The sequence below is a fragment of the Arachis ipaensis genome, chromosome B3 (assembly GCF_059453495.1).
Source record: "Arachis ipaensis isolate K30076 ecotype BB chromosome B3, ASM5945349v1, whole genome shotgun sequence".
Classification (NCBI taxonomy): domain Eukaryota; kingdom Viridiplantae; phylum Streptophyta; class Magnoliopsida; order Fabales; family Fabaceae; genus Arachis; species Arachis ipaensis.
The window spans coordinates 9,135,126-9,147,060 of record NC_142438.1 but is presented as its reverse complement, the minus strand read 5'-3'; the positions used below and the strand labels follow the sequence as shown (position 1 = coordinate 9,147,060).

General features: G+C 25.8%; 2 pseudogenes; both read left to right on the top strand.

Annotated features, from left to right (window-relative positions):
- The first annotated feature begins 5,907 nt into the window (after positions 1–5,907).
- Positions 5,908–7,299, top strand: LOC148569781 (alkane hydroxylase MAH1-like; annotated as a pseudogene).
- A 2,639-nt stretch (positions 7,300–9,938) lies between these two features.
- LOC148569780 (alkane hydroxylase MAH1-like) lies at positions 9,939–10,580 on the top strand (annotated as a pseudogene).
- Positions 10,581–11,935: the final 1,355 nt, after the last annotated feature.

Genomic DNA, 11,935 nt, shown 5'->3' with positions numbered 1-11,935 from the left:
ATAATTTACAAATTAAAACACTAAAATAGTAATTTAAATGATAACATATAATTTAAAATTTTATTATTTAGGTTTTATATTTTAAAAAAATTGATTAATCTTTTTCTTAATAATACAATGGAAATATCTCTCTTTTTATATAGAATAATGCTACATATTCAAGTTTTTTTTTTGTTAACTAATTCCAACCAAATTAGCTAAGATAACAAAAATCAGTTATGGCTATCATTATTCAAAGTCTTATTGTTTAACTTGATTAGACTTAGTTTATAAAAATATTTGAATGTGTAGTATTACTCTTACACACACACATATGCTTATTTAGAAATTTACTTCTCATACAATTAGAAGCCAATTTTTATTAAAAAATTCATAGTTAAAAAAGTTCTTTCAATTAATGTAATTGTTACAAAAAAAGTTAAAATTAATATAAAAAAAAGATAAATAATACTCTTTTCGAGTCGATTTATAAGAAAAAACACAAATTTCATTTAAATTGAAAATTGATCATTCTAACGATATCTAATATAAAATTCTTAAATTGACGATGAAGTACCAAAAATTGAGTAAAAAATTATTGTGGGGTCAAATTCAATAATTTAATGGGGGCAAATAAATTTTATTATCATATACTACTCAAAAAAATTTTAAATTGTAGTTGCCCCCACACTTATACATGTGCATCTGTCCCTCGATAGATAGATGCTCTTTACTAAATAAGGTATCAGAGTATATAGGATAATATACCAAGATTAAATCAAGATGATTGTGTTGTTTTAAGATTGGTTCCTGAGTTAGTTTCCAGAAATAGTCAATAAGAGAATTCTTGTTGCAATTCTGTTTTCTGTTAACAGCTCTTTCTATAAATAGCTTGTCTTGTAGTTGTATCAATCATTCCTTTCAATACTAAACATTTCCAGATTACTTTTCTCTATCTGTTTTCAATCTCAAACCTGTTTTCCTTTATAAATCATAAGTGTTTTACACTTTCTGTTAATTATTTTCAGAAAACACTACATTTCTTATTTTTCTAAATTGCATTAGCATTTGTCGTATTATAACTTTAGTCATTTGTCGTATTTTCATTTGTTATTAGAACTTTAGTCATTTAATATAAGTATTAGAAATAAATAAAATTTTTATAACTAAATATAGTGTAACAAAATATATATAATATTAATTAGTTTTAAAAAAATTCTAAAAAATAGTTTCTTTCATTTTAGTAAAATAACTATTTATTAAAATAGACAAATTAATTATTTTCTTCTCATATACAGTTTTTTTAAGACATAAAAGTAATTAATTAGGACATTAGTTAAGATAATTAAAGTCACTATTTCATTAAATTTTTAATTTAAAGAAAAATCCTAGTTAATTTTGGTATAGAAATTTCGAATTTGAAAACATTGATAAAAATTATGTTGAATTTTGATTTATTTGATTCTCATTTAAATTAATCACTACATAAGTTAAAGTTCTATTTTGAAGTTATATTCGAGCTTTAATCTGATTTTTAAAGTTTCAATTTACTTAGTTTGATTTTTTAACTTAGGTATCCGTGACTAATATTAGGGTTTAAGTGTTTCGTTGAAAAAAAATAAGGTAAAAAAAATTTCAATTGTCACATCAAACAGTCGCTAGAATGTATAACGTAACAGTCGTTAGTCCATCTCAACATGTCGTTAACGATTTTGTGAGACAGTGACAAAAATAAGATTAGGAACCAATGTGAGTCATAACTATTAAGTTGGGAGACTAAATTGAGTAAATCGAAATTTTTGAAATTAGATTGAAACATAGTTGTTAGAACCGAACCAGTGATCGAACCGGTCAAGCTACTGGTTTACTGGTTTATTGGTTCAACCGATAAATCACTGGTTGAACCGATAAAATCGGTCTCACGTAAATATAAAATATAAAATAGTTAAAAACTTAAAATTAAAATTTGAAATACATATCTTCACTAACATTTTATGAAGAATCAAGTCTCAACTTCTAAAAATAACTAATATAAAAAAATCATAAAATTGTAATACTACAATAGTATCTTATTTTGACACAATAAAAAAATAATTAATTCACAAAGACTATCATCTAACTATAATATCAGTAGATTTTAACACTAACATCAAAACAAATAACCTTAATCACAATACTAGCAATAAAATAGATCAAGTAAATTAATAAATTTTTAGTGAAATTTATATTTATATTAATAATGGTATATAATTAAAATATTATTAATTTTAAAAATAGAAAAAACAAAAATTAAATTAAATTAGATATTTATGTATACTATATAATTAGTATTTGTCAAATATAATACTTAGAAGTGCAATGTCTAAGTGGCAAGTGGAGGTTGTTTTTGCTCTAATCTTACCGGTTCACACCGGTTTTATTCCTTAAACGGTCCAAGGAGTAAATCGAACCGAACTAGAATTCGGTTCTAAGGAGTAAACCGAACCGAACTAGGATTCGGTTTTAGTCCGGTTCACTAGTTTTTCGGTCGAACCAGCCGATCCAGTTCGGTTTTTATAACTATAGATTCAAATACGAACATAATTTCAGAGGCCAATAAATATTATCTCTTTGTTGACAATTAAGTTGTTTTAATGGTAATTAAGATCTAATAATGGTTTATAATAAAAGAAGCATTCTTTTGCAACGATTAGATCATATCCATATAAATCCACCGTATTTATCCGTATCTGATCTGTAATTTGAGGATATGATCTGATCTGTAAGATGATCAGATTGGATCAAATCGGATCCACACTCTAATCAGATAGAAGTAAATATGTTTACAAAAGTAAACAAAAAAATTATTGACTTTTTTTATAAAAATAAAAATTTTTAATATTTTTTATTTTATGAATATATTTGATATCTGATCCAAACATAAAAAGTGTGAATATCGAATTTGATCTAATGAGTTTAGTGCGGATTGGATCGAAATTTCAGCCATATCCCATCTGTAAACACCCCTAGCAATAATAACTAAAAAATTATAATGATTACATTTTTAACTAAGAGGAAGTGTAAAAAAAAAGTACTAAATACAAGAACATTTAATCAAATATTAAAAGAAAATTTTACTTTAAAACAGTTGGACTTTTTTTTGCTCATATATATATATATATATATATATATATATATATATATATATATATATATATATAATGTAATAATAATAATAATAATATGATAATTGTTTTATATATCACACAAATATAAATGTTTTTTTTCTATGATCTTAAGAAAGGTTTTATAAGTCCCTAATCTTGTTATCGATTTTTGTAGTGTTAGCTCTCATTATCAATTTGATTTATATATAATTCGGATGATAAATTATTTGGTGACGTACTTCCTTTTTTACTGTGATATACTTGTTTATTATTATTATTATTATTATTATTATTATTATTATTATTATTATTATTATTATTATTATTATTATTATTATTATTATTATTATTATTATTATTATTATGTACATTAAAAAATAACAGGCCAAATTATTACCATAACATAATAGAAGTATGGAAGTTTATCATTCTTCTCTAATGGAGGGAACAAAATTCTTTTCAATAGTTTATTTAACGTTTAGTAGAATAAAAATAAATTTTATTAGAATAAATTTTAGTACGAGTTTAATATTTTTATTCATCATAAAATATTTATAGAATTACTCGTAGATAAATTTTGGAAAAAAGAAAAAAAACATGATTTTTAATTTTATTTTTAAATAAACTTTATTTTTAATTTTAAAATAAATTTTAATTTTATTTTTAATAATATTAATTTTTTACCATATATAATTATTCAATTATTTTTTAATCATATATAAATAAATTATTCTTAATAAAATTTTTTTTGTTATTTAATTATCTTTTTTAAAAAATAATTAATTATTAAAATAATTAAACTTTTCACAACAAAAATAATAAAAAAAATATGAACGAAAAAATTAACTATCCTGATAATTTTTTGTATTTTTATTCATATTTTAATTATAAACTAAGTATAATTTAATTATATTATTTATGAAATGTGACTATAGATGTAGATAAAATTTAGTTATATTACTTATATATAGTTTTATTGTATTGTATTACTTATAAAGTTAGATTATAATTATGACAATAGAATTGTTCTTGTATTTTTATATGTGTGACTAATTGGTGGTGTTAAAACATTACTCTTATTATAAACAAGGTTTATAATTTAAAAAATCAAAGACTCAATTAAAAAGATACGAAAAAAATAATGTTAAAATATTCTAACTCTTTAAAATAAAAATATTCGAAATTGAATTAAAATTATTTAAAATTTAAACTCAATAAAATTTATATTCAATGTGTTTTGTATTAAATATATTTAATAACCTATTATATCATATTGGTTGAAATTAGTTTTTATAATGTTAATTTTTAATAACACTTTATTAGAAAAAATCATCTTTTCAAAATTTTTTAAAAATTAATTAATATTATATATATTTTGTTACATTACATCTTGTTATAAAAAATTTATTTATTTCTAATGCTTATATTAAAAATAAAAACAAAATTTAAATTAGTAAATTTTAATCTATAATATAATAATAATATAGTAATTATTTTATATATTATACGAATAAAAATTAATTATTTTTTTATTTATAAAAATGTTAAGAGCTTGTTTTATATATATATATATATATTTTGATGAATGTGATATATTTTTTTATGTAAATAATCTTTTAAAAAATCTAATAGTTAGTCTATTACCTTTTTTGTTTTAGTCCAAATTAAATGTTTTTTATTGTTTTTGGAAAGAAAATCTTTTGAGGAATTTAATAATATGTGATGAGAAACACGAATAAATTATATAGAAATCAATTAAAACACAACATAGAAACATCTTTAAAAAAAGACGTTTTAGGCGTTCTTATCTGAGTGGCCTCTATTTTTTTATACTTTGTACTCGGGTGGATCCTCTTACTTGGACTCACCTAAAAGCTTTCGCTAGCTAACTAGGTCTTTCTTAGGAGGTAGTGTGACGCGCGGGTCATTTTTTACTCGTACAGGTCGTAATCCGCTAAATAGACCTTCAATCTTTATTGGACTGGACCAAAACACCCAATTCTTCGTAAACTATTCTAAGTTTAGACATCTTCAGAACAATTGTCTTAAATTAGTTATGTCTAATTGTTTCTAATATCCATCACATTTTTTAAATAATTATACTTTTATCAAAATATTCTAAGCTTTATATTTTTTTTTTCAAAAAAAATAAAATAAAATAAAACCACTCCTCATTTAACTATAAAATTATAAATTAATTCTCTTATAATGATATAAAAATAGCAATTCATATATAAAAGTTATGTGATTGAACTTTTAGAGGTGAGTATATATATATAATATGAATTTAATTTTTATATCCTTTCAGTAAAAAATAATTTTATAAAGATAACAAATTTTTTAATTTATTATTTAAAAAATAATCTAAATACATGCATAAATCTAATTGAATAATCATATAAAACTTTTTACATTATTAGTAACTAAAATTAAACTTATTATTCTATTTCTTTAACTTAAAAATATCATCTACTTCTATATCCAAATCCAACCTTAATTTTTTTGGTGACTAAATCCAACCTTAATTTAATCAAACTGCATATTTTAAAAACCTTATTTACTAAATCATTTACTTCTAGTTATCTAAACTTTGTGCCTATAAATTTATGAGAAAAACCACCCATTCTTGCACTTCAACCCAACTTAGGATCAAGCTCCTTCAACCACCATGATGTACTTCCTAGAGTACTTTGCTTTATTTGCAGCCATCATCTCATTCTTTTCCATCCACATTTGGAGGATCAATAGAAACTTACCTATCCCAAATTTGTCCTTATTTGGAATGCTGCCAGCCATTTTATATAATACTTCCAATATTCATGAATACGCGATCACAGTTTTGAGATACAATGGAGGTACTTTTAAGTTTAGAGGACCCTTGTTCACAAATATCAACTTTTGCTTCACTAGTGATCCTATGAACGTGCACCACATTACAAGTAAGAAATTCTTGGAGATCTTTGAAAGGTTCTGATTTTCATGAGATCTTTGAAATTCTTGGAGATGGAATCTTTAATGCTGATTCAGACAAGTGGAAGTACCAGAGGTGCATATTAAAATCATTGTTTAAGCAAAGCATCTTTGAGAACTTTGCTAAATAGGTCATTCATAAGAAACTAGAATGTTACCTACTTCTACTTCTGAATGACATTTCAGAATTAAGAACTATTGTGGACTTGCAAGACATCTTTCAAAGGTTCACTTTTGACAGTATTTGCTCCATGGTGTTGGCATTTGATCCCAATTGCCTTCCTAACAAGCTCACTCGATTCCCTGAGGTTGCTGTTGAGAAAGCTTTCAACAAAATGGAGGATACAATTCTCTATAGACATCTGGTCCCAAGATGGTTCTGGAATTTGCAGATATGGCTTCAAATTGGACATGAGAATGACTCCATTGCTATCCTTCGAATTGTCGAGCAATTCTTCCATGATCGTATATCATCTAGTCCGGAAGAAAGAAGTGGATTCAACTACACCAAAGATGATGAATCAAACTTTGACATGCTTAAAGCTCCTGTAGAGGAAAGTGGAATGGAACAGGTAGATCACAAGTTTCTAAGAGACATTGCAGTTAATCTCTTAGCAGCTAGAAGGGACACAATTAGTGCAAGTTTATGTTGGTTTTTCTGGCTTGTTTCAACTCACCCTAATGTTGAAACCAAAATCCTTGGATAAATCAGATCAAACTTTAAAATTAATGAAGAAAATTGGCTCATTTCAGGGGTGGAAGACCTTGACAAGCTAATTTACTTACATGGAGCTATATATATGTGAAGTTCTGAGGCTTTTCCCTCCGGTTCAAATTGAGCACAAATATGCCATCAAATCTGATATACTTCCTAGTGGAGATCGTGTTGATGCATAGTGTATTACTCCATTTACTCAATGGGAAGGATGGAACAAATTTGGGAAAAAGATTGCTTGGAATTTAAGCTAGAAAGGTGGATTTTGAAAAAAAGAATCAATATACAGGTACTATCATACAAGTTCATGGCTTTTAATGCAGACCCAAGAAGTTGTTTGAGCAAAAATACAAGCTTTATCCCGTTGAAGATCATTGTCATTGCTTTGCTGTGGAACTTTCACTTCCAAGTGGTGGAAGGGAATTCCATGCGTCCTAGTGTTTCTATTATGCTACACATGAAGCATGGGTTGCAAGTCAAGGTTATTAAAAGAGGCGATTGATGGAGTATGGGACATTTCATGTTGATTTTCTTGATTCTTGGTTGCTGTGTTGTGTTGTTTCTTTGTTTGTGATGGCTACTTCGCATGTTTTGTTGTTTTTCTATTTGTGGTTGCTATTTTAGATGCAACTAGTGTGACCACTTAATAAGACTTGTTTATCTAAAATGTTAGGTGTATACTAAAAATTAGCTATTAAATTAATAATATATATTTGTATATAAATATATGTGATATTAAATTTATTTTTAATATATATTTTATATTGATAACTAATTTGATAACTAATTTTTGATGTATCTGTAACATAATTCTCTATTTATTGATGATAAAAATAGGGGAAAAAAAATGGTGCTAGCACTGAACAGATAGTAGTACTGAAGATGATAGTACTAAAGTAGATAGTACTGAAGTAGATCCAGGTCAAGCCTCTGATGGAAGATTTAATGACCATAGCAGAACATATATTTTTCTTATCTGTTAAGATCAATGAAAAAAATTTGCTTATTTTTGAAAGTTTGCTCAAGTAATCTAAATATGTTAACCAGTTTCGTCATCACATTATTCATATATTTGAGGAATCTAAAATGTAACCCCTCAATGAAAAGTTAAAAAGAGATTTTATATTTCGGTTAACGGTTAAATTAATTTTTGAAAGATGGACTATTTTTTTTTTAAATCAAAAGGGAACTCAACACAATAGAGTGAAGCAAATAGCATAGCTACAACAATAACAAAAAACAAGATAACATACAATTCTTAGACACTTTGGCATGACCATCAACAACTAAAGGGTTCACCACCACTCTATTCTTCGTAGTACGTAACCGATCTGTTAATAATGTTCACCACCCGTGAGCTCTGAATTCGGAAGAGCCTGTCATTTCTTTCTAATTAAATTGTCCAGATAACAACAAAGAACCCAATGAACCACCTTTATCTGTCTACTTTCCTTTCTGTAAAGTTCGTCCAGCTTTCAAAGTGTTCCTTTAGTGTACCTGGAAAGCTCCACCTCTGTTCAAAGGCCATTAGCCAAGCACACCACACCTGCCATGTGATCTCGCAATCAAGAAACAAATGATAAGCAGTTTCCACATGCTTACAACATAGAATACACCTATTGTCATGTTGGTCAATGAACTGTAGTCTGCACGGTCGATCCTTCGTATTCACCTTTCCGACCAACACAAACCAAGAAAGGAGTTCAATACTCAGGGGACGAATCCTTTCCAAACAACACTAGTGAAGCTATAACTGGTGACTTCCTCCAGTAGAATTTCTCATGCATCACTTGCACAAAGAATTTTGTTGAATAAACACCTGTTTTATCAAATTTTCATACCACTCTATCCTCTCTCTCAGTTGTGAGCTTGAATGACTGTAAGATCTCATAAAGCTGGTTTATTAAGTCCAACTCCCACTGGAACAACTTTTTCCTCCACTGAAAAGCTCCAAATCCACTCTAACCCATCCCAAAAGTCACAATCTCCTATAACAGATTCATGAAAAATTGAAATCGAGAAAAGTCTAGGAAACATATCTTTCAACACCCCAACCGGTAGCCAGCTATCCTTCTAGAACCGAATTGTTCTGCCATTCCCGAGCTCCACAGACAAATTAATCAGATTAGTTTTTTAAATATTACAAATTAATTATTTTTGTCCTTCCGTCACTCTTAATAATTTCTGTTAATGATTAATGAAGTAAAATGTTAATTGATAACATGCATGATGTTTAGTTAAAGGCTAACTAAATATATTTATAAAAAACTATTAATTTAGTCACTTTTTTTCAACTACATAAATTCTAATCCTAATATAATCTAACGACTAAATTGATAGATTTTCATAAACATATTTGTTCAGTGTCTAGTTAGACAGGCTAAGTGTCACATATGCTGTCAATTTAACATTCTATATGATCAATAAACATTGTTAATGAAGCAACTGATGAAGAATAAAAATAATTGATTTATAATTTTAAAAGACTAATTTAATTGATAAAAGCTTTTGAGAACAAATTTTAAAAATAAAAATTATCTTTCACTTACTATAGAGCATTTAAAATATTGTCATGTGCATGCATGCAGCATGTCAATATTTGCTCTACTATAGAGCATTCAAAATATTGTCATATACATGCATGCAGCATGTCAAAGATCGTGAGTACAAGAAGAGGCCATAAAAATCCGACGGACAGTATGAACCAAAATCACATTTTCCAACTAACAGTGAACCAGGTACTATTCTTGATTCCTCTTGCAAGAACACAATACCGCCTAGCTAATTTTTTTCATGGAAAACTCTATGTGGTTCTACTTAGAAATTACCCATGAGTTCACTAGACAAACTCAAGATTGCAATGTTGTAGAAGTATTGGTTCCCTTGAATTAAATATACCACATTATAGCAACTTATCATATTAACTGTATAATTTACTCACAATTCTTTAATTGTATAATTTATGAATACTTAATATACACGTCAATTTGCTATGTCAAGCCTATCTATTTATTCACAATCTCACAAGTCTATCTATCTGCTCCATAGTGTTGCATTTGGTCCTAATTTGTCTTTCCAACAAGCTCACTCATTTTCCTGAGGTTGCTATTGAGAAAGCTTTCAACAAAATGGAGAATTCTATCCTCCAAATATGGTTATGGAAATTGTAAAAATGGCTCCAATGCAAATTGGACTTGAGATCATTCATGGTTTCTCTACAAATTTTCGAGCAATTCTCATGATAATGTATTATCCAGTGCAAGTCTATGTTGGTTTTCCTGGTTTGTTTCAACACACTACCCTAATGTTAAAACCAAGATCCTTGAAGAAATCAGAGTGAACTTTAAAATTGACAAAGAAGATTTGCTCATTTTAGGGGTGGAAGACCTTAACAAGCTAATCTACTTGCATAGAACTTAATGTTCCATCAAATCTTATATACTTCCTAGTGGAGATCATGTCAATGCAAATACTATAGTGTATTACTCCATATACTCAATGGGAAGAATGGAACAAATATGGGGAAAAGATTGCTCGGAATTTAAGCATGAAAAGTGGATTTTGAATAAAGGAAACAATATACACGTAGTACAAGTTCATACCTTTTAATGCAGGCCCTTGATCTTGTTTGGGCTAAAAAATAAGCCTTATCCAGCTGAAGATCATTACCATTGCTTCGTTGTGGAACTTTCACTTCCAAGTGGGTGGAAGGACATTCTGTGTGTCCAACTGTTTCTATTGTGCTACACATGAAATTTTTTATAGTGTGAAAAAAATATTAGAATTAATAAAATATTTTTTTACAAATTAAAGGTATTTATAATTAAAAAACTAATTAAATTTTTGAACGCATATATTTTGTGAGAAATATTTTATTAATTTTAATATTTTTGACATGAAAATGACCTAATTACAAAATTAAAAGTAGTGTAGGGACCAATTGAAAAAAAAAATATAGGAACCTAACTGAAAATTTAGTAAAACTATAGAGACTAACAAAGTAATTAAACCATAATTTTTCAAAAAAATTTAAGGCCAATTCAATAATAATGCATGATAACTATGTCTGATTTGTTTGTGTTAAAGGTTATTCTTATGAAATTATTATTGAATTGGTCATAAATTTTTTAAAAAATTATTTGTTAGAAGTAAATTGGATATAAATTGAAGATTTTTAAGACAAAATTAAAATAAAATAAAATTTTAAAATATTTTAAAATTTTTTAATAAACTTCAAAAATAAAAAATATAGTTTACCCAACTTTTTATCATTGATTTTCTTAATTGTTGGTTATTGTGTTGTGTTGTCTTTTAATATCTACTTGACATGGAATTAGTATGTACTCTCAATAAGATTTATTTATTGATGATAAAAATGGTCATAAAAAAAAATTTACATGCAGTTATTAATATTTATTATTATATAAAATTAATATTTAAAATTTATTAGATCATTTAATAAATTAAATTAAATTACTATTTAATAATTTTTAATTATTAAATTCATATAAAAATAATTTATGCAAGTCTTTACTAACAAAACATGAAAAAGGAAAAAAAGAAAACGACAAAATAGTAATTATATTTGATTTGTTTGTGTTAAAGATTATTCTTATAAAATTATTATTGAATTAGTCATAAACTTTTTAAAAAATTAATTGTTAGAAGTAAATTGAATACAAATTGAAGATTTTTAAGACAAAATTAAAATAGAATAAAATTTTAAAATATTTTAAAATTTATTGATAAACTTCAAAAATAAAAAAATATAATTTACCTAACTTTTTATGATTGATTTTCTTAATTATTGATCATTGTGTTGTGTTGTCTTTTAATATCTACTTCACATGAAACTAATATGACCTCTCAATAAGATTTATTTATTGATGATAAAAATAATTATAAAAAAATTAAAAATTTACATGCAGTTATTAATATTTATTATTATATAAAATTAATATTTAAAAATTAATTAATAATTTAATAAATTTAATTAAATTATTATTTAATAGTTCTTAATTATTAAATTCACATAAAAATAATTTACACAAGTCTTTACTAACAAAAAATGAAAAAAGAAAAAAAGAAAAAGGCAAGATGGTGTTAAGTGTTAACACTTAAAATA